Below are 25,875 nucleotides of genomic sequence, written 5' to 3'. Positions count from 1 at the left end.
CCAACAAGAGTTTATCTGTATTGACATTACCAGTCTGGGAAAGCTTGTAAAGATTATGTTTACTAAACTTTGTCTTAGAATTAAGTAATACATTTATAAAGGAGGCTCTCTTTTTATTGAATTAGAGTGAAGAGTTTCAAGAATACAAGTCCTTTGATACTGATGTGATCTAGTAAATGTTTCTCTCAAATATTTTAAAGTTTCTAGCCATAGAAAAATACAGGTAAATAAAGAATTCCAGAGAGGAGGGAATGGATATAGTTGTTAGTGCAGAGGTGGGCATAATAATCATGATGAGATGAGGAGAGATGAGTGAGGCAGGAGAGTCATTCTTAAATACATTCCAGCTATTATGAAGTTCATACAACTTCATTCCTGTAACATGAAGATGTACATTTTCTATATATTAGAGGTTTAGATAACAGAAAACTGCAGGAAGTGGGGTTTGAAAAGAGTTTTGATCCTTCAATAGCTTTATGTTGCCATCAGCACCTTAACAGAAACTCCGTAGGCTTCTGTAAAGCATAAGCATATTTTAGAAGAGTGCTGGTATTATGGAAGTATATATGTGTTTCGTGGTGAGATGTAAGAAAACTGATATATACTCCATACCTACTAGTTGGTATGAGATATGAAAAAGAAAGAAAAAAAAAATCAACAGACCCACTGATAGAATTCAAAACCACTTGCCTAGTGACAGTGTTACTGGTTACACTACAGTCTCACACTCACATATTAACTATAGGCTTCACTTCTGTTATGGAAGTTCTTGAAAAACCTTGCTGTAACATATTCCATTATGTGAAACCAGTTGTCCATTGACATCCATACAATGGAGTAAGGATATCATTCAGAATTCCATATTATGGCAAGATTTCCAAGAATGCAATACTTCCTTAACGTAGGAGTGAGGTAGCTATATTTAAGTCTGTTTTCTTTATCATTTCTTTTAAAATTGTGCTATTTTTACCTCAATATTTTGAAGGTAAATAGTGTGAGCTTAAACTGAATTACAGTTTTTCTAACACTAATTTGGTTTATCTTTCATATAACTCTATTTCAGTAGCTATTTGTTCGTTCTTTTTGTTTTAATTTCTGACTGCTAAAAACAATATCTAGGAAAATATACTTCATATAATTTAATTGTAGATGCTACTAAATTAGTCCATGTGATCTCTGAAGTTCTGATAAAATCGTGTGAGCAGAAAGTTTCGTTTGTACCTCTATGATGTATTTGTATGACCTAAGCTACTTTATAAATTAGATAAACAGAAAGTAACAGTGTGAGATGAAAATGCTGGATTCTTTCCATTGCAAATAGATACATCTTTTCCCTACATTCATTAACTAAACGAAATCAGGAACATACAGCTTCACAAAAGGAGTGTCTGAAAATAACTGCATCTCATTGGCATCTGTTCAGACACAACTTTGGTTTGTACTTTAAAGTTCCTGCTAACATTTTCTGTTAACCGGACTTGAAAATTCAATGGAAAATAATGTACATCTCTCTTTTAGTGACTTTGCTCAACTGTGTGGTCATTTGTTTAACAACCAGTTTTTTCCATGCCAGCATGACTTGGAGAAGAATTGATTCTGATACAGGACTATGATTTTATGCCTGATGCTTCTCCTGCAGCCAACTTTTACCTGTCTTTTAGGTTTTTATACTCCATAAGTCCAAAGCACAGAGCAACCAGTCACAATGTCAACATTACCACCTCTTTGCTTAAACATTAACAAGCAAAATATCAATAATCATACTCACAAGTATGTGTGCACATGACAGGCTTATTACTCATTCTGTCAACCAAATTTGCTCACAAGACACTATTTAGCTTGAGCCTATATCAAAGAGAATTTGCTAAAGTAGCCATGCAGTGGGACTGCCAAAACCATTTGGCTGTAAAGTGATCTTAACCACAAATCCATGCCTGATCCTTTTTGTAACAATCCCATCAATACTAAAGTACAAAAAGGTTAACTAAATACAATAAATGATCTGGAAGGTTCCTCCCCAACCAAAGAAAAGAAAGTCTAACAAAAGATAACTGATAGTAGTTTAGTGGATATTCTTGCTTGAAATATGGCATAATCAAAAACCTAAAACTTAGTCTTTGCTAACATGACAATATTAACAAAATATAAAAACAAATAGATACTAGATTAAAACTATCATCTTCCATTAATGTTAATTTCAGCAGTCAAGACATTTTTAGGTGTTACTTAATCATTTTTAGATCAGCTTTTTTGATTCTTTCCTTTGTAGAAGAATATGTAAATGTGAATACTCATTTCATTGCAATACAAAACCATAGAATAAAAGTCGTTCAATAGTTTAGATATCAATGGAAAAACGATGACCTTCTACACACACACACAAAAAAAAACAAAAAAAAAAAAAAAAAAAAAAACAGGATATTTGGTTTCAAAGCCATAATTGTGAATGAACACAATTCAAAATTACAGGAAATTTGAAGAAATTTCATAAAAGACAACTTATTAACATACAGAATTATATATATATATATATATATATATATATATAGATGGGCAGACACATTAAACCATATACTGATAGACACATACACACATGAAGTATACTAGTCAAGAAATATATATAAAAATATATCAAAATATGATTTTCTACTTGTTCCTTAATGCAGAAAATACAGATTCTATTTAAAATTTAATTTTGAAATAATTCTCAAACCTGAATTTACATTAAGGATATGTCATATAATCAGATATTATTAGATTTTCAATGTTCATCTTGAAGTTTTAATTATCACACTTATCATTTCTGTTGACAAAAAATCATTATTTTCAATAGTAATAAAATTACTGTGTGATAAGCGTGATAATTGTTAAAAATTACATTCCAAATACTATACTTCCACTTCAGATTATGAAAATTCTTCAGAGTTTGTCCCTTTCTGACTCTTTAAAGAACTCAAATGTGATCCACATTGGGATACTGTTCACATATTAGGGAACCAGCAGCTACAGCTACACCCTCTACACACATGCATTCTAGATCATATTTTAAAGAGAAAGATCATCCAGCATATTTGTCAATGATTCATATACCAACATGCTGCAAACACTGGTTTAGAGAGATACTGTTTCTCCTCTCTTCTTCTTCTTCTATCTCTACTACTACTACAGCTTCTGCTTTTGTAAACTAGCAGCCCAATGAGGGAATCTCTAATTATCACTCAACCTGCTAGAAATAGCACACATATCCCTCTCAGGTCACACCCTACTGTCTTAAAAAAATACTTCATTGGTTAATGTAATCCTACATACGACTTAAAAGAATTAATGTCCATGTCAAGAATGTTTTGATCACAAGTCTATTTGATCAAGGTTGGATTAGGATTAAATAACAATTAGCATGCTAAAATCCCCAAATCTTCTTCACTTACTTTCATCAAACACTCAAGACCTTGTAATAAACATTTTGCCTAATCTTTTTTTATCTAGTGCGAAGAAATGAAATAAAATGTTCATGTATTTATGTCTCTCCTCTTCCAACAAAGAGTGAAATGTAGCTATGCACCTTAATGTAGAGAACTCAGGGCTATGACTAAGTTAGAGCACTACTTTCATGTAATATTAAAATTTTACATATTCACTTCTATAAAGAACATCAAAGGTTGTTAATAAAAGAGCATGTATGTCAGGTATAAGCAACCTTCTACTGGCAGCAAGTTTTATGAGATATTCGCTCATCATAAATTAAAGTCACACCTCTAAAGAAATATGTGAACGAACAACATATGTAATACAAAATACACTACACTGGTGAATATAGAAGAAAATTATATATTTGCAAAGCAACTCCTGCTATATAGTTTAATGACACTTTCATATATTATGACAGGCTAAATTAGATCAATTAAGAGATTGCATGAAATTTTGCAAAGTTTAATTTTTTGTCCATAAAATTATTTAGTCTACATTTATTTGATTATGAAGTTGGAAAACTTTATAAATAGCTAACATTCAGAAGAAACTGAAAAATGAATATTAAACAGGCACAGTGCCGTGTTGCATGTTCAAATTTGAATAACGCATCTTAGGTCTGTTTTCCTGATTATTATAATAATATATTTTTCATAATGTAATGTGTAATCAAGAAATTATGTATCTTTCAATCAATCATATCATGTTTGATGAATAATATGAAAAATATTGCAGAAGACATACCACTAGTCATAAGTAATATATACAGTACAATACTGTATATAGGCAGTAATATATGTATTGTATTTATATTTACAAAACAACAATAGTAAAATGTTTCACACGAATACATTCATGTCTAATTTGATAGAACTATCTCGGTAAATTTATACATATATATATATATATGTGTGTGTGCGTGTGTGTGTATGAGTGTGTCTGTGTGTGTGTGTAGCATGAGTTGGATAAGGGACATATTCATGTAACCTATCAGTTCTCAACATGGGCAGTAGCACACCCAAGGGGGCACTGGGCATGTTGAAGGGGCGTTAGGTTTTAGGGGACAGTAAGGTAACATAATTAACATACTCCTATAGGAGTCATTATATTATACATGATAAAACTAATGATGGTAATTAAAATAAAACGAGGTCTGAACAGGCACAAGGAAGTCATTAACTAATGATGTATAAAGTAAATTTACAACTTTTGTCTTTATTGATATTTTATCATTTCACTGTTAAAATCTTATACAATCCAATTTAGAGTAAAATTTATAAATTAACATCCATGTTAAGTTAGTTTAGTCATGTTCTTTTACCACCTACACGGGCACTGGACATAACAACTACTTAAAAGTTGGTGGGGCTATAAAAAAAATGGTTAAGAAATACTGATCTAACCTATATTAGCATGGAAAAATATCCTTAGAAAATATCCTTTTTCTCCTCATACATAGAGCAGCCTATTAAATATGAAATTTTTACTAAATTTAAACTTGATATCAGCAAATTAATCTGTTTATAAACTTCTTTTATATACATATTTATATGAAATCTGAATTCTTTTTACAGCTTGAAGTCCCTGCTCTAGAAAAATCTTTTGTATGTGAGTAATATATCTAGTATATTAGTAAACCAGCAAGGACTAAAGAAATCAATTTTTATCTCAATCTTATTAAAAACTGCCATTAATTATATTATATCAAAATAATGGTAACTGTTTTACTTGATTTACAACACTAGTGAGTTTATGTGTTAAAGATAAATCAAAGATGAATTAATAATATGGAAACTATTTTAACATCCAAAATGCTTTGTTGTTACTCTGTTTTAAAAAATCTGATTTTTATACATTTTTTAACTAATGAAATTCAATATTCTTTACATCAAAATTCCTTTGAGGAATTCCTCTAATTAAATTAAAGAACATGCTGAATTTAAAGGTTAGATTAAGATAATGTTAGATTGATTTTAGATTAGTTAGCCTCCTAATAGTTTTAAAAGCTTATTAAAGATAAATGATCTCTCTCTCTCTCACACACACACACATTTTCTGTGTACATGTCTGTATGTGTATGTATATATATATATATATATACGTATATATACATACATACATGTGTGTGTGTATACATACATACATAGAGCCATGTGTATGAGTACATACATACATACTTTTGTGAGTGTATACACACACACACACACACACCCTATCTAACCACCTGTCTCACACATACAATAGAATTAATATTCATGCATTAAAGATTATTTTCAGTGCTATTTTCAGCAGGTGTCAATACACAGAGCAGTGGAATTTGCTAAGACAATAAAACTACACACAAAATGTTTTGATGTATTTACTTTCATCTCTGATGGTTCCAAGTTCAAATAAAGCAGCAAGTGATCTTATGAAATAAATACTAGTAATATACTGGAATCAGACAACTGTACCTATCCAAACCCTAAAAAAAAAATAGTGTAATCAAAATCTTTGTCGTTAATGTGAAAGTATTATTTGATTTATAAATATTTATCTGCTATTTAAATAATCTTTAGTTAATATAGATTTTCAGAAAGATTTATTTTATTAGCTACATGTTATATATACTGAAAAAAAATATTATGTGTGTGTGAAATATATGAATTCATATTCAAACTGAATGTGAAAATTCTAAAAAGATAATGATTTTAATCAGAGGTACACAGTTACAATTTTAGGTGAAAAGGAGTAGACTTGATTTAATTGATGTAGTAAGTAACTAAAAGGATAAAGAGTAACATTGGCCTTTAAAGGCGTGTGTGTACTCAAAATGTAAAGGATGTAACTAATTATTGTAAAGCAGTTCATCAATTTACCCTATCTGCTAACGTAAAATTAATGACTTGTAATTTAGGCACAAAACTACAAATTTTGAGGGAATGAGAACAGTCAATTGAAACTATCCCAACTCAGTACTTAACTTACTGACACCTGAAGAACGAAGGTCAAAGTCAGCTCTCATGGGTTTTGAAGCTAGGTTGTAAAGGCCCAAAACTACATATTTTATCTGTCTCTATTTCATCTGTGACACTAAAATAATAATGCATGCATGTACAGATTTTGTGAAGCAAGCCAAAATATTTTAAACTTATATGCATTTCTAACATTCTAAATTTTCATTGGGATTTAGAGTGTTAGATGCAGATTATTATTATTATTATTATTATTATTATTATTATTATTATTATTATTATTATATATATATATATATATATATATATATATATATATATATTGTACAGTCATTTTGTTCCTATGCTTCTTTCTCACAATTACTCATATTTAATATAAGACTGACTCTAAGAGTCTGAGAATCTGAAGTAAATTAGATGAAGCATATCAGTGACTCAAACATAAATCCACAGGTTGACAGCTTAATTTCAGCTGAGCCAAACCTACATCATTACTTTTTGAATCAATCAATTGGTACACCATACTATTCAATAAGTCAGAAAAACTGGCACCTAAACTATCTTACACTATTAACTTTTTTGATCAATCAATAACTTAGACTGGTGTTTCTGATCTCTGTGGTGAAAAAGCTAATGTAGAGGAATATTGAAGATCTGGCATAGGGGAGATTACCACCTGACACTGTTTACAGTGTGGTTGACAGGCATGCACACACACTTCTATCTGGTACATATATATATATGCCGTTCTATTGGTTTCTTTGTTGACTTACCACCAACTACAAGTATCACACACGTGTGTGTGTGTGTGCACACGTGCCCATGTGTGTGTGTGCATGTGTATGTGTGTGTGCGCACACACATGTGTGTGCGCACACACATGTGTGTGTCACCATCAGGCTTATAGAACGCGATGTTCATCTCTACATTAGTAACAGAGTAATCTTTTCTGTGTATTATTTTCTTGGTGACAGAAATGAATCATATCTTCATTTTATTGTGGCCAACGTAACTTGACCCAAGTATATTCATCAACCAGTAGAAAATATAATAAAAACTATTTAAACTGTTATCACACATTTTTGTTTATTTTGGTCAGAATTTACAGTTGTCCACAACTTTATCATTCAATCATTAGCTAATAAGAGCTTTGTTGATTTGCCAGAAATAACAACCAAATCTTCCTCAAATCACACTCAAATAAAGAAAAAGCTCACTAGACAGTGTAGTTCTGGGTACATTACATCTAAATAAAAGATGAGATGGTCATAATTGAATTGATTTTGATTATTGGTTTGTTCAAAAAGGGCTAACCTAGGTAGGTCTAAACAACAACACCTGTTAGTCACATCTGGCCAAGTAATATTTGCAAACAAATAAAATAGTAACATGCATTATGTTGGAAAGCAATAAAGTTAAGATTTCTGTTTGATTTGATTTTTTAAATTATATATTGCAATTGCTGAACAATAACATTGTAGACAAAGATAGACACATACACATATATACATGCAATACATACACAATCACACACACATGTACATCATCATCATCAACCTCTTCAATATCATCATCAACCTCATCGATATCACCCTCATCAATATCATCATCATCACTGTTTGATATTCATTTTCCATGCTGGAATGAGGAAATAGAATTGGGACAGGGAGATGATAGGTGGCAGTACAGGTGATGTGGAGTGTGATGTATGAGAGATACATAGCGTCAGAGACAAGGTCAGAGGTACATAGGGACATAGGGGTGAGAAAAGAGGTAGAGGAACATAAGTAATAGGGGCAGCAATTGGCAGAATGTGAGGTTGTAAAGGGGAAGAGTGGAAATGAAATGAGGCACTCAGTGGAAGATAAGGATACTGAGAACACAAGAAACAAAGTGACTCCTGGCAGGTGGGGGGAGTGAGTGAAAGTGCAAAAATTTTCAGATAAAATATGGTCAGCTCTGCCCTCATATGATTACAGTAGCTGAGTGAATAGTGTCATAGTGAGGAAAGTGAGTAGTGTGGAAAAGTGAGTAGTGTGGAAAAGTGAGTAGTGTGGAAAAGTGAGTAGTGTGGAAAAGTGTTGAGTGTGGAAGAAAAATGTCAGAGATTGTTTGGGCGCAGGAGCAAAGATATAAATTCTAGGGCTTCATCTGTGTTGATATGGAAAAATCTTCTTAAGCACAGCAAATCACCAACCATCTTGATCCTTTGTCATCTCCTCTGTGAGACTCAACATCTGGAGTTCATTCTTTACTACTTCATCCCCTCTCACCTTCTTTCACAGGTTCCATCTACACTTGGCAATTGGCATTTCTTTGTGCAGCTGTCCTCATCCATACTCATCACATAACCACCATACCAGTGTAATCTTCTCTCTTGTACACTACATCTGATTCCCCTTATGCTTAATTTTCCTTTGAACACATTTGCATTTTGTCACACAAGCACACTGACATTGCTCGTCCAGAAGAGCATGCTAGCTTCATTTCACTCTGAGAAAGAAAGGCCTTCTGTAACCAACAGAGCTCTGAAATTCCAGCTGAGTTTTATTCTTGCAAATATTCTTGTCTAATATATATAGGTGCAGGAGTGGCTGTGTGGTAAGTAGCTTGCTTACCAACCACATGGTTCTGGGTTCAGTCCCACTGCGTGGCACCTTGGGCAAGTGTCTCCTACTATAGCCTCAGGCTGACCAAAGCCTTGTGAGTGGATTTGGTAGACGGAAACTGAAAGAAGCCTGTTGTATATATGTATGTATATATATATATGCATGTGTGTGTATATGTTTGTGTGTCTGTGTTTGTCCCCCCCCCCCCCCGCCAACTTCACTTGACAACCGATGCTGGTGTGTTTACATCCCCGTAACTTAGCGGTTCGGCAAAAAGAGACCGATAGAATAAGTACTAGGCTTACAAAGAATAAGTCCTGGGGTCGATTTGCTCGACTAAAGGCGGTGCCCCAGCATGGCCACAGTCAAATGACTGAAACAAGTAAAAGAGTAAAAGAATATATATATATATATGTATGAAGAACGTTGTAGTTCACTTGAAGCATAGTAGTACAGAAGTAGAATAATAAATTAAATATATTTCATATATGTATCATCATCATTATTATTGATATATTCACTGGAATAGATTGTTTCAGTTATGAAAATTACCTAAACAAATGTGTTTTACTCTTTTATGCATGCATAAGTATTATGTTTTGCTGGAGGCAAAGTAGGGCAGTTGCTGCACTGACTATACCTATTGAGCCAGAGACATAAATCCACAGCTGTTCTTTTGTTTCCAGGCAATCAGATTATCTTTCCCATAGTAACATGTCAATTCTTGCTTCTTGTGATTATCTCCCTCTTCTCATTCAGATTTACAGTCAGTCCCAAATGCCACCAAGCAAATGTTGTTTCTCCACCAGAAGTGACGATTATTTAAGCAAATCAAGAAATTATCTTGCATGGTATTTGATATAGCTTTATTCGTCTTTGTTGTACAAATGTATGTTATAGATCATTCAGAATTATTTCTTGCAACACATTTTCATTTCATTTACACACACATAACCTCAAACTGAGACTTTATTGAAAGCATTTTGTCTTAAACAGTATCATGAATTAAGAGCTGATGTTTTATATGAAATGACTTGTTATACTTCTTATTACAAAATGAGAAAGATTGTATGTGCTAAGCAATGAAATATTATTGCTGAAATGAACTGTGCTAATATAACCCTCATCCTATCATTGCTGATACAGGGTATGCAAAAGTAATGGTTTACTACACCATGGCAAAGTTTAAGGTTGTAAGAGAAGATATGCTTTAAATTCATCTCACAGTACTTGCAGCAAATTATAAGTAGTCTTCTTAACCATGTGTCCAAACCTGCACCCATGTGTAAAGCTTTTCCAGATAAGCCTCTATGAATTCTATCAGTGCATAAATGAATGTAACTAAATATTGGTTTCAAATTCTGGCACAAGGCCAGCAAGGGCAAGTCGATTACATCAACCTCAAAAGGATGAAAGGCAAAGTGGACCCCAGTGGAATTTGAACTTAGAACATAGAGCAGGACAAAATGCCACAAGGCATTTTGCCCAGAGTGCTAACAATTTTGCCAACTTGACAATTCAATGCACAAAATATTGCAAAGCATTTTGTCTAACACTCTACAATCTCTATCACCCACACCATTTAATTTTCCTTCTTTTCTTTCTTCTTCTTCTACTTCTTCTTCTTCTTATTATTATTATCATTATCATTATTATCAAGGCGGCGAGCTGGCAGAATCATTAGCGCATTGAACAAAATGCTTAGAGGTATTTCGCTTGTTTCTACATTCTGAGTTCAAATTCCCTTTCATTCTTTCAGGATCGATAAAATAAGTACCAGTTGAACACTGGGGTCGATGTAATCAACTCATCTCCTCCCCCCAAATTATTATTATTATCATTAATGTGACAAGCTAAAAGAATCATTAGTGTGCCAGAAAATATGCTTAGCAGCATTTCTTTTGGTTCTTTATGTTCTAAGTTTAAATGCCACTGAGACTAACCTTGGTTTCCATCAATTTGGGGTTGATATAACCAACTTACCTCCATCCTTGTACCAAAATTTGAAGCCATTATTATTATTGTTGCTGTTGCTGGTGATAGTTAACCCAAGTCAGCCCTGTTTGAGTAAACTTATGATCGGAAGTATTTTAGACTTCGCCATCCCATCCCTCATTCAGACATACTGCATCTATAATTATATGATCCAATGTACCCTATTTTTTTAAAGTCAATAGGTTATAGTGCAATTCTTTGACTTCACTAAACATGGTGACTTCAAAGAAATTGGAATGGAAAGAGTGGCAGGGGCAGCTTATGATTCATACACAGGTCATCATTATCCTTTGAGATAAGAATAAAGCAATTTGAAAATGGAGGAATGACAAGCAATGGGATATCATTGAGAAAAATATTCAACAAAATATCGTAGTTGATTGTGTGGAAAGGAGCAGAAAGAGAAAAACAATTATTCCACATCTATAGTTAATAACAACAATGAAACCAATGTTGCATATGAAATTAAGGTTTCAGTAATTGATGGTTGAAGCCGCTTCCATTTCCTTCCTGTCTTGCCCCACAAAAGAGCAAAAAAAAACCCCCAAAAAACCCCCCAAATCTTTAAAAACTATGCAAATTTTCCAGAGATGTTAAACCCTTAAAAAAAGCAATAAAAACTTAGAGGCATCCCTAATGTGTGTGTGTGTGTGTGTGTGTGTGTGTGTGTGTGTGTTGCCATGCCTGTTGTTATAATCTGTATCAATAGGATGATTAACAGGATATGATACAGAAATTATATATACATATATATGTAAGCTTTGAAATGGTGACAGTGACTTCAAAGTTTTGCTAAAAATCTGGCTTCATCAAACCATATTGGAAAATCAGAAATCAGTTAAATGTATACATGTAAGGGGTAGAGTGAATAGATCATGAAATATAGAGTGATACAGAGCCAAGAAAAGGAAGAAAGCAAATGAATAGAATTAGCCAGAATATGGATGCAAGTAAGGATGAAGAATAAAGAGAAGACAACCAAATATGGAATAATGGGTTGATTTAATAATTATGAGTGAATGTGAAAGGATGTTTTATATAGGTATGAGAAATGAATTATTCTCATGATAAAGGAATATAAATATATGCGTATGTGTGTGTGTGTGCGCGCGCACACACACACACACACACACATATATATATATATACATATATATATATACACACACACACACATACACATATATACATACACACACAATATACTTACATATAAATATGCATACATGTATACATATATGATATATACACACATATACATACATACAAAAACAAATACACATACATACATTTATGTGTGTGTGTGTGTGTGTGTGTGTGTGTGTATCAGTGTTGGTTTCAAATTTTGGCACAAAGTCAGCAATTTTGGGGGCAGGAGCTAGTCAATTACCTTGACCCCAGAACTAAGCTGGTACTTGTTTCGTTGACTCCAAAAGAACAAAAGCTAAAGTCAACCTCAGCAGAATTTGAACTCAGAGCCTAAAGACAAACGAAAGTCCACTAAGCATTTTACCCATGTGTTAACGTTTTTACCATATTGTTGACTTGATACATATGAACATTAACAAGGGAAATGGACTGAGTAATTTATTTTATTAAATGAATTGCTCATTCCATTTTCGGTGTTAATAATAATAATATAAACTCTATGTATTCTTCTTTTTATTCTTTTACTTCTTTCAATCACTTGGCTGCAGCCATGCCAGAACACCTCCTTAAAGGGTTTTAGTCGAAGAAATCAACCCCAGGACTTATTCTTTGTAAGCCTAGTACTTATTTTATTGGCGTCTTTTGCCGAACCGCTAAATTACAGGGATGTAAACACACCAACATCAGTTGTCAAGTGATAGTTGATGGATAAACACAGACACAAAGACACACACATATATATAAATACAACAGGCTTCTTTCAGTTTCTGTCTACCAAATCTGTTCACATGTCTTTGGTCAGCCCAAGGTTATAGTAGAAGAGACTTACACAGGGTGCCATGCAGTGGGACTGAACCCAAGACCATGTGATTGGGAATCAGTAAAACTATTCATTTCTGTTCATAATTGTATCTGATAGCCAGTACCCATGGATGGGTTTAATAAAGGAAACTCCAGGGTTGATACCCAAATGGAATTGGTAGATATATCATCATGGCACTCCATCAGTTATGACAATGAGGGTTCCAGTTAATCTGATCAATGGAACAGCCTGCTTGTGAAATTAATGTGCAAGTGGCTGAGCACTCCACAGACACGTGTACACTTAATGTAGTTCTCAAGGAGATTCAGTGTGACACAGAGTGTGACACAGAGTGTGACACAGAGTGTGACACAGAGTGTGACACAGAGTGTGACACAGAGTGTGACACAGAGTGTGACACAGAGTGTGACAAGGATGGCCCTTTGAAATACAGGTACAACAGAAACAGGAAGAAAGAGTGAGAAAAAGTTGTGGTAAAAGAATACAGCAGGGTTTGCCACCACCCCCTGCTAGAGCCTTGTGGAGCTTTTAGGGGTTTAGCTCAATAAACACTCACAACACCCGGTCTGGGAATCAAAACCGCAATCCTATAACCGCAAGTCAGCTGCCCTAATCACTGGGTCATTGCGCCTCCACGGTAGACATATATATACACACACTCATGCACACATGCCCACACACTCACGCCTAAACACATGCCCTCACACACATTCATACACACACACACACTATCACACACATACACAAAGCAACACCTACGCACTCACACACTCATCACCTTGCCTCTCACCACGAAATCAAATGGCAGCTACTCACTAGTTCAACACTATTCCTTTACACATACATCACTCAAACAAGCACACACACAGATACTATCTCACACACACACTGGCCATTTTTACACTACCTTAAAAACCACTTTCTCTATTTCTCTCCACTTCTGGTCATTTCAGCCATGTAACCATACGTACTTTTCTTGGACCATTTCTTCCTTCTCCAGACTTTTTGTTTATCCTCTTTCTGACAAAGAGCCAAGCCCCAAAACGTTATACACCCACTCTTTTTTCTATCCTATACTGAATGTCAAGCTAATACACTCCATCACGTGTAAGTCCTTTTGACTTTTGTTGTTTTATTATTTGCTCTTTTTAATTTTCGATTTTCCCATATATATATATATATATATATATATACATACATGCATACATACATACATACATGCATACATACATACATATATATCAGCATATAAACAATCATACATGCATGACTGCATATATATAAATCGTCTGAGAATTATGTGCTAATTATAAATGATCAACACTCATTTTCAGTGAACTGTATTGGTCTTTATAATGATAAAGTGTATGTTGGGAAAGTTTTCCAACACATAAGGGGAGAAAGAGAACGTCATAGGGTACAATGTATACAAGGTACAATGTAGAAGTCATTCAAACTATAGAGAAAATTGTACACGTTCTGTGGAAAAATATAAGGGACATTATTAGTGATTAGTGCATATAATAGGTTTAAAGTATTTTAGAATTTTAAATCCCATGGCTCAAGAAGTGAATAATTTTCTAGAGTGAACTAGAAATGGAAAAATGGAAGAAAAAATATTTCATATGATTCAAAGATACATAACTGGGAAAATTGCTTTTGTAAAAGATAATATTTTGAAGTTAATATTTAAAAGGAAGGTTAGTGAACTTTAATGTTCAAATATAACTTGATAACTACACATTTTGCTTTGTTTACATTCTGAAATGTATGCATAGGTTGATTGAATCTTCCTTTGAAAGAATTGTTGGTTAAACCATTATAGCAAATGGAGGTTAAATTTGATATTTACTTTGGTACAGTAGACTAGTTTTTTGCATGGCAATTTCCTTAAAGTGAATAGGCATCAGTTTTGGTGTAAGTGCAAATCAAAGGTTAAAATTTAGGCTAGTTTGTTTATATATATATATATATATATATATATATATATATATATATTTATATATAATCTAAATGTAATGAATACTATAATGTATATTTAATGTGAGCTTTAATTTTCTGAAAACTATTGCCAAAAAAAATAATAAATCATTGACTTTATAATTTTGGAGTAATTAACATTTACTTTTTTTTTTTCCCAATTGCAAAATTAAGAGCTGTAATATATTTTGGTGCACATAAAACTTATTCAAGAGATTATTTTCATAAAATACAGTATTCATTTAGGGATTTTCATTGATATTGTATTTTACAATTAATTTATTGTAAAGAAATAGTATTTGTACATAAATGTACAAATGCTAATTTATAATAGAAAGGATTTAAAAGACAAATGCAACACTTACCACAGCATCTTTTTAATTCTTATTTAGTATGTTTATATCATGTGTGAGTGTGTGAGAGTTTAGAAGTCTTTTTATAAGATATTTCCACTTCAAAGTTCATCCAGATGTACAAAGCGTGAACACTGTGTGTGTGTGTGTGTGTGTGTGTGTATGAGAGAGGGAGAGAGAAGAAGAGATAAATAGAGATAAACAGAGAAGATAGGTACATAGATAGGTAGATACCTATATAGTGATAGATGTAAATAGTAGTATATGTTGTTTGTCTGACAATGAAAATAACTATATATTTTTGCTGTAATTTAATTGCTTTGCTTTGTTTTGCTCTATTCTTGCCTCCTACCCCCTCTCTCTCTCTCTCTCTCTCTCTCTCTCTCTCTCTCTCTCTCTCTCTCTCTCTCTCTCTCTCTCTCTCCCTCTTCCTCTTCCTTCTCTGCTGAGCTCTTCCAGAAATAACTGTTATTTAAGAAACTTATGACTGCTACAATGACATGGGGATTTTGCTATCGCCATCATAGTAGTTGTTGTTGTTCAAGCTGCTACTGTTGTTGTTGTTTTCATGAAACAGTAGACAAACATCAATTAAAGCATCAACTTATACAGCCCAATTAGAAACAAATGTAAGTGCTCAATTATTGATTGGGTTAATCCCCTCTCTCTCTCTCTCTCTCTCCCTTTCCATACCGCTTCTATGTTCTTGATATATGCAGCAAATATACAGATGTATGTAGATAATGAAAAATAAAAGAAGAAGTAGAAAAAAAGAAATACCAAACATTAGAAACAAAAAGTGATCTGAATTATTTTTGCCTCCTTCTTTGTGTATTTATTATACTATTTATAGTTGCTAAGTAATGAAAAGTTAAGTCTCAATTAGTATTTTCCACCAAGAAAGAGAAAAAAGTGTCCATCTCTCTCTCTCTCTCTCTCTCTCTCTCTCTCTCTCTCTCTCTCACACACACACACACACACACACAAACATGTATTTATACATTTATGCATACATATATATACATATATATGCATATATATGCATATATATACATATATATATGCATATATACATACATATTTGCATATATATATATATATATATATATATATATATCTACATATATACATATATATATATATATATATATCTACATATATACATATATATATATATATATATATATATATATACATACACATATATATATACATATATATACACACACACACATATATATATACATAAATACATGCATACATACATACATATATACATACACCCACATATATATAAATATATATACATATACACACACACATATATACATACATATATTCACACACATATATATACACACACACATACCTACATATGAACACATACATATAAATATATACATTCACATACATATGAATATACATACATATATGCATATATATATATATATATATATATATACACATATGGCTTTTCTTTCTGAGTTCAAATCCTGCAAATATCAGCTTTACCTTTCATATCCTCAATAAAGTACCAATCATGTACAGACAGGAGTTCATTTAATTGACTAACCCTCTCCTCCAAATCTCAGAGCTTGTGCCTATAAAAGAAACAATTATCAGCCTTTTTATTATTATTATTATTATTATTATTATTATTATTATTATTATTATTATTATTATTATTTTTATTATTATTATTATTATTATAATTATTATTATTATTAAAGCAGTGAACTGGCAGAACCATTAGCATGCCAGACAATATGCTTAGTGGCATTTAATCCATATTCATGTTCGGAGTTCAGATTCCACTGAGGTTGACTTTGTTTTTCATCCTTTGGGGTTAATGAAATTAGTACCAGTTATGCACTGGAGTCAATATTATCAACTATCCCCTTCCAGCCAAAATTTCAGGCCTTATGCTAATGGTAGAAATCATCATCATCATCATCATCATCATCATCATCATCATCATCATCATCATTATTATTATTATTATTATTGTTATCATTATTATTATTATCAATAGAAAAGTATCAGAATTACTAATTCTGATACTTACAACATTACAGAAAATCCATTGCCATATTTAGCTTTGTTCTTTATTCTTTACATTTTGATTTTAATTCCTAAAGCCAATAAAATTAAGTATTAGTCAAATACTAGGGTTGACAGACTGAATTATTCTCTCCTCCATAATGCATGAACTTTTACCAAAGTTACAACTGATTATTGCTATCACCAGCAATATTATTTTTAGCAATCCAAGAAAGCAAAACCAAATTGTCCTTTTGTGTCATGGTCCAAACTAGATCCAGGGTTTTCAGTTAAAAATGTGTCATAGGTGGATCTCAGAGTTTCCCTTCAGCATCCTCAGTATAATGTTGGTATAGAAAACAATCATAGACTCCAGTGCCAGCTTAAAGAGGAAAGGATGCAAGAATGCTAGGAATCTTTTAGTTGGTTACCTGACTCCAAACCATATCACAGCTATTTTATAGTTAGTTTCCAGAAGGATGAAATTCCAAGTTGACACTGACATGAAATCTGCCACAAAAAGGTATGTAATGAAACAATCAGGTAAAAAAACATTTTTGTCAGAAACACATACATGATTAATCCTTAGGGAGGGTTAAAGATGAATAGTCATACTGTTTAAAATACATTCATATTCCCTTTCAATGATAGCAAGCATATTGTATTTGTATACTGTAGAGGGCGCTGTTGTGTTATGTGTAAAACAACTATATGAGCACAAGTAAAATAGCTATAAAACACAATGTATATATTTGTGGATATGGAAATGAATGACAAGGTGAGATTATATTTTTTTTTTGTTCATATGATTGCTTATGGATGAAGCTGTCACTTTTTTGCCAAACAAAACTGAAACTCAATTATAGACTTAATTATTTGCTTCACTCACATATGAACACACAAATGTTTGCACCAATAAGAAAGCCAATCCATGATTATTTGATCTACTAAAATAGCAGCTAATTCCCTTAAAACCACATCCTGCCACCTTAAGAAAAAAAAAATGGCATAAATCATATATCATTCATGATATGCCATTACTAAAAAGCAAAAAAATAAAACAAAAACAGCTGGGAAGATCATGGTTTTCATGGGGGTTTGTGTTGGGGCTAAGCAACAATAAAGATGATGGCAGAGGCAACGATGAAGATGACAAGGATAACAATAATAATATGAATGTTAATCCAAAAGTTTTAAAACAGAGAAAATTTGAATAAAACCCACCATTTAACTCTGCATACTGTATACTTTCCTCTAAATTGAATAAAGCTGACTAAGTGATAAATAAAACCTGATGTAGCAGAATTTGAACTTATGACAAAGTATGAAGCTAATATTTCCAAACATAAATATTGAAGAATAATGTTTATCAAAATTATTAGTTTTAGTATGGAAAATGAAACCATATAACTGAAAAATATGGTATTAAAACCACAAATGAAAATATAAGTGGTAAATAGAGTTTCATCTTTCTATGATTATTTTATATTATTTTATATTTATTTTCACTTACAGCAAATAATAGATGAAAATAAATCCATTTTACACAATCTCAAACTAAACCTTGAGGAGATAGAAAGAAGCCACACAATTGAAAGGAGGTACATTTTCTTATTTATATATATATATATGGAGCGGGGGAGAGAGAGAGAGAGAGACAGAGAGAAGGAGAGTGTTGGGAAAAGCTAATCTTATAGGTTTTATGGAACAGAAATGATTATTGGAAATCTACTTGACAAGTTATATATCATTGACAAAGAGGATAAATAGAAAAATTCTATCACTGAAAGTGCTAATACAACAAAGAGTAAGAAATAGTATTTGGTTAGTTGGAAATCTTTGATAGGGAAAGTAATTGCTTATATTGTGTCAAGAATCTTATAACTCATAAGAAGTTGGAAGATATTAAGAACATGCAGGAGAGATTTGTGTTTCTATAACAGGAAATGAAGTTCAGCTATAGAAATATATTTTTCTTCACATAAAGAAATTCATTAGACCTGATATTGGATGACATAACATATTTCAGAAATAATTAGCATTTTGTTTTTCATTTTTTCATTCTTGTTTTTCTTATACCAATTATTTTTACAACTGCATGGATGCCCTTGCTAACTACTCAAATGAATAAGATAGTGGAGTGGAACCTGTATTTTAGTTATTTATTTGCCTTTCCAAACAAAACACACCAGTGGAATGAAGCATCTTGCTCAGAGATCCAGCACAATAGTAATAGTAGTAGTAGTATATATATATATATATATATATATATATATATATATATATATATATATATATATATATATATAATATATATATATATATATATATATATATATATATATATATATATATAATATATATATATATATATAATATATATATATATAGGTAAGTTGGTGTAAACAGGGAAACTAGAACTCAAAATATGAGTATATGTATATCTCTATTAATATTCAGCATTTAGCAGAAGTAAGAGACTGACTCAAGGTCTGAGAGTTTCATGCCAAGTGCCAATGCACAAAATTCTTGGACCTTGAGTAAGTTGGTTACTTCTGATAAATATTAGATGTTAATAAATATATATATATATATATCTATATATATATATATATAATGTATATCATCAGTTACTGTCTATTATAAGTACATATGTACATCTATATGTGTGTGTGTGTGTGTGTGTGTGCATGCATACATGTTTGTGTGTATGTGTGCGCGACACACATACACACACACACACACACACACACACACATATATATATATTGATGAGATGACTTAATGTTAAGTGTAATATCAAATTTATTACAAAGTTCATGTTGACTAGAACTTTACAATATATGTGTGTGTGTGGGTGTGTATATATGATGATGATATTTGTACATGCATAAGCACACACATGCATACATACACATAGTTATGAGACATAATACTTTAGTTGTTGTTTAGCATCAGGTCAAGAATGCCTGTGCCTACCTTGTAATTTTAGGAATATCCAAACTACATTATCCAGTGTATTCTTTTCTTTCTTTAGGGCAGTAGGGTGTGATCTGAGTGAGATTTTGCTATTATTTCTAGTTGGTCAAGTAACCGAGAATAGCCCACCCCCACTGGTCTTAATCCATGTTTGTTAAACTTTTAACTGAATATTTGTTGTTAAGATGGCCATTCTGGCTAATCAGCTCGTGTAAAAGACCTAATATATTCATAACCTTTTGACTTATGCTAACATGCAAGAGCAGAAGGAAAAATCAAAAACGAAAAGGCAACAGTATTTTATTCCATTTGTATTGTGATGTCCAAAATGAGACATACAGATAAAGCATTCAGCTTTTACATCTGGATAACCCCTTCATTTAACAAACCACTCAATCATAAAGTAGTAGGAACAAAGTGAGGCACAATAAACTAAAGTAAGCTACATTACTTTGTTATTATTATTTTTATCATTACTATTAACATTATTTGTTGGTTTTTTTTTTTTTATATGGAAGTACATAACAATGATCTGCTGTAGAGATGTGTCGATATGCAAGAGTAAGTAATATCTACTATCATAATTTCAGTTATTCTGTCATGAAAAAGTATAGAAAACACAGAAAAAATATATATTTGCGCGCGCGCATACACACACACACGATATATCAGTATGTATATATGAAAAATATATAATACATAACACACTGCATATTCCCTCATATAACGTATTTTATACATAATTCCCTTCTATATCTTCTGCACATACACACCCCCACAGAGAAACTACACACATGTGTGTGTGTGTGTGTTTTCATTTTCCTTTCAATGGTGTGTTCGCTGGCATTAAGTTTCCAGAGATATGTGGAATAAAAAAAAAGATTCCTTACTTGAAAAACATGTAAATATTAGTTAAAGGAATCTTGAGTGTCTAGCTGTAAAATAATTTCTCCTTAATATATTTGTCTAGTTTGTGCCAGGATAGAAAATCTGGTGTAAAAATGAATGAAACAAGTATATAGATATTCCATACATGCATATATTTGTATACATACACATGCAAACATGTGTGTGTGTGTGTGTGTGTATAAATGTATTACATGTACATAAATATCCAATGAGTATACGTTAACACTCCTACCCAATGTATATAGTCAATTCTAGAAACATAGATAACATTATTTCATTTATTCCAAAATTATTCTTCATATATCCTTAGCTAAACAATAATTTACATAAATAAATAAATAAATAAAATAAAAATTGATTATAAAGAAATTTTTAATTACCATCAAGAAGTTACTTATTTGCAATGAATAGTCGGCAAGGACACATATTATAAGAAATCATATTTTGCCTTGTGTGTGTGTGTGTGTGAGACCAAAAGTATGTGTGTATTTAAGTCTACTTTATACATCTTGTATCCAAAATGGGAAAGTAATATCTTTCAATTATTGAAAGAAAACAAGTGGCAGTTAATTTTGTATTTTGGAGTTAAAATATAGTTATGTCCCTTTAACTCTTAGCTACCAATATTAAACAAGAAATATAAACAGTAAATTTCTCACAATAGCTTTATCATTGACTAGCCAATGCCAGTAGTCATAGTATCAGGAATCTATAATGCATATGGGTTCTAAATTGCTATTGGGACTTTGGAAGAAAATAATAATTCTAAAAGCTATTGATTATCTGTTCAACATAATCATATACAGTAATTTGTTCCCCTCTCCTTCCATGCCACGCATGTGAAAAATGAAATATAATATGAAATCTAACAGAAGCTGAACTGTCTTGTTTTTTAAATTCTGTTCAGTTCTAATGAGAGAATTTGAAAAAATAATCAACTAAGCAAGCCTTTTTGATTATAGCTTATTTAGTAACACATTATCCAAAGACCTTTATTTTTTATAATGTTAGGGTGTAATTTGAGGCAAATTTTGTTGTTTGTATATTTTCGAAAAATTAGTGCAACACTCTTGTGGGTCCTTCTAATCGATCATATTTTAAGAATGAGAGAGGTTGATACTGACATAAGTGTGGATGCTATAAAATTTGCCCTTCCCACTTTTAAACTTTAATATAAAAGTGATGTATTTGTATATATAATATCCACTTTGATCATTTTAATTGTTAGCTTTAAATTACACAGCTACTATCTTATTTTGTTAGCTTTAAATAACACAGCTACTATCATATTTTGAAGAACAAAGATTATATCAAAATGTTTGAGTAGTGCAGTTGGAAGAATTAATATATACAGAAAGATTTATGTAACATTATTCCACACAACTTGCAAAAAAGAAAAAGTAATTTTTTGTTACATCTTTTAGTCAGAAGGGAAAACATTGAGGCCTTTTACAGGAACTCTGGAATAAGTAAGATGGAAGGAGGAAGAAACCTCAAACCAGAAACCTAACAGAGTAAATTCTGTTATAAGCACCCTAGTCGTCAGATGATATAGTGTTAATTACAATAAATTACAATAAGACCAAACTTATTTAATCAGAAAGGATGGAAAACATTATGCAGCCTCAAACTGAATAAATCTTCAAGGTAACAATCTGTTGTGATAATGGGAAATGAGATGTAAAGTTAGCAAGTCACCATCAGGTGTGGTCTAACCACACCTGATCAAAAACACTGCAAAAAGGCCTGAAATATTTTAAAAAGGAAAATTGATCAGTTCCTTAGATTATTTCACTTCAGTTTTCCAGTATACAACTACTGAAACTGAGTTTATTTTTAAGTACTTCTTAATAAAGTGAACATTTTATAGGTAGGTCTTGAAATTTGAGTAGTCCTTGAGTGGTTATCCAATAACAAAGCTTAACAATGTAACTGGAAAACTTTCAGGATATGGTTATGATACCATTATATCATGTTTAGTATAATTTACATTACTTTGTATAAGCTGGTTTTGAGTTTAATTAGTTCCTTTACCATTATATTATAGTTTAGTATCACTTGTTGTTGGCACTCTGTCGCTTATGACGTTGAGGGTTCCAGTTGATCCGATCAAGGGAACAGCCTGCTTGTGAAATTAACGTGCAAGTGGCTGAGCACTCCACAGACACGTGTACCCTTAACGTAGTTCTCGGGGATATTCAGCGTGACACAGTGTGACAAGGCTGACCCTTTGAATTACAGGCACAATAGAAACAGGAAGTAAGAGTGAGAGAAAGTTGTGGTGAAAGAGTACAGCAGGGTTCTGCACCATCCCCTGCCGGAGCCTCGTGGAGCTTTAGGTGTTTTCGCTCAATAACACTCACAACGCCTGGTCTGGGAATCGAAACCGCGATCCTATGACCGTGAGTCCGCTGCCCTAAACAATGGGCCATTGCGCCTCCACTTAGTATCACTACACAATATGATTGTCCATCTCACTGTAAGTAGGTTTCCAATTAAGTTAATATGAACTTTCCAGCAAGTATCTAATACGTTTTATAAATCAAGCTTAAAAATTAGCCAAGTAGATAGTTTTGAAAACAGTTTCTTTCTTTCTTTGAAGAATTTCAAGAGCCTGAAATTGCAGCTGCTCTTTACAAAGCTTATGATTATGAAGTGAAATATTTTTCTAATCATTATTTTTATATATATCATTATCAAATACAATTCCTTAGTTTAGTAGTATTAAAATTTTATTTTTCTTCTATAAAAACTGAATAAATAAGATTAATCTTCAGATTTCTAAATATAAAGCCACCACTATCCATCTGCATATGAGTTGCAATTTTGGTTATGATAGAGTTAAAACACCAATTTGGTAACATGATGAACCTGATATCTCACTTTTGTAACAGATTTTATCATTAATTCCAATTCATTATCCCCACTTTTTTTATTTTAGCATTTAGGCAAAGCAGACATAAATTTCATATCATATTCATATAAAGCTTTCATCTTTTAGAACCTTCATCTCTAGGATAACCCTTGCATCATTAATTCTCAATATATTAGCTGATTCAGATCTTCGTGTCAGAAAGTCAAATGCTTATAAGTAAAAACATAGAGGACTTTATTCGACAATAAGCAAAACAGAGAGCTCCATACACAGTAAGTAAAGTATTTCATCTGATTCTTACTTTCTGGAGCCAACCTAATTAGAAACAGTTTCACTTCCAGTTTTATTTATTTAATGATTAATAAAAGGAGGTAAGTCAGTACCCATGACTCTTTTGAAGACTCTCAAAGCAAGTGGGAGAAGTTATCCTTAGACCAGAGATCGGAGAGCTAACCTGATTGATTGCAAAAGAGAGGGCTCCTCTAAAAGCAACTGAGAGCAAGGTGGTGATGTTAAATCACTTAGACTGTATTTAAAACAAGACAAATATTCACTCGCCAACACACTACAAACGTTATGCTGTTTCCTCTCCCTTTTCTCTTCAACTGTTATTGCAATGGTTTCCATCTCACTGAATTACTTAGCAATAAATCACTTCTACCCAATCCTATAGAAGATTTCCTTTCCTTATCAATCATACTGCATCTCAACTCCCAGTTTCCACTTTAAACACTTCCTTGATCCTTTCTCCAAGAATTGCAACCCTGTGAAATTTCTCCCCAGCATACATTTGCCTAAATTTTTCAGGTATACTTTTATCTACAAAAGTTCAAACACTGACTACAGGAATCCCACTATTCTGGGATGGATGAATGGCCTTTAAAGGTCATAGTTACTCTCCCACCCTCTTTGACTAATTAAATGTATATCATGTATAATATGAAATATTCTCTGAAGTTGATTAAAAATTTTTTTGAATATTAATAATGAAATAATTATTTTATCATAAGATAATGTTGCAATGTTTAATAAAGTAGATAACTAGAGGCTGTAGTGAAGAAAGCAACAAAATTAAAACAAAAACACTAAAAAAAGAAGTTTCAGTAAAAGAGTAATAATAATAATAATAATAATAATAATAATAATAATAATAATAATAATAATAATGCAGATATTGACAAAGCCCTTACCCACCAATGGTTAATGGCCTCTGGATTGAAATCAGAAACAGAGGGGTTTATCATAGCAGCCCAAGATCAATGCCTACCTACAAAGAACTACCAGGCCAACATATTAAAGAACGGCAGCTCCCCATTATGTCGTATATGCCAACAACAAAATGAGACCATCGATCATGTTGTCTCCATGTGCAGTCTGCTTGCGCCTACAGAGTATCTCAACAGGCATGATAGAGCTGCACAATATATTCACTGGGTAATATGCAAAAACCTGGACTTGCCCCATGATAAAAACTGGTGGGAACACAAACCACCCCCAGTACTTGAAAATGATCACATCGCACTCCTCTGGAACTTCACCATTCAAACTGACAGAAAGATAGACGCAAATAGGCCAGACATCATACTGAAAGACTTCAGACAAAAATCATGCCTCCTCATTGATATGACTGTCCCAATTGATATAAACGTATCTGTCAAGACCTACCAAAAACTGAGCAAATATAAAGATCTTGAAATAGAAATTAGCAAAATGTGGAATCTGAAGACGAAAACAATACCTA

General features: G+C 32.2%; 1 protein-coding gene and 1 long non-coding RNA gene across 27 annotated transcripts in view; one reads left to right on the top strand and one right to left on the bottom strand.

The window, feature by feature from the left end:
- LOC106871599 (tyrosine-protein phosphatase Lar) overlaps positions 1 to 25,875 on the bottom strand; it is a 591,306-nt gene that overhangs the window by 457,382 nt on the left and 108,049 nt on the right. Inside the window, exon 1 of one of the 26 annotated variants that reach the window (XM_089358893.1) lies at positions 15,344 to 15,819. The exons of 23 other annotated variants lie outside the window; for them this stretch is intronic. The gene's annotated coding sequence lies outside the window, so the exon portion shown is untranslated. Of the gene's footprint in view, positions 1 to 15,343; positions 15,820 to 25,875 lie in introns of those variants that run through there. 2 more of the 26 variants (XM_089358871.1, XM_089358888.1) reach the window with 2 other exon arrangements.
- The window catches only part of LOC128248925 (uncharacterized), a 93,894-nt gene that overhangs the window by 16,916 nt on the left and 51,103 nt on the right, over positions 1 to 25,875 (top strand). The gene's annotated exons all lie outside the window — the stretch shown is intronic.

Source organism: Octopus bimaculoides, chromosome 10 (assembly GCF_046866305.1).
Source record: "Octopus bimaculoides isolate indiv1 chromosome 10, ASM4686630v1, whole genome shotgun sequence".
NCBI lineage: Eukaryota > Metazoa > Mollusca > Cephalopoda > Octopoda > Octopodidae > Octopus > Octopus bimaculoides.
This window is presented reverse-complemented; position numbering and strand designations above follow the sequence as displayed.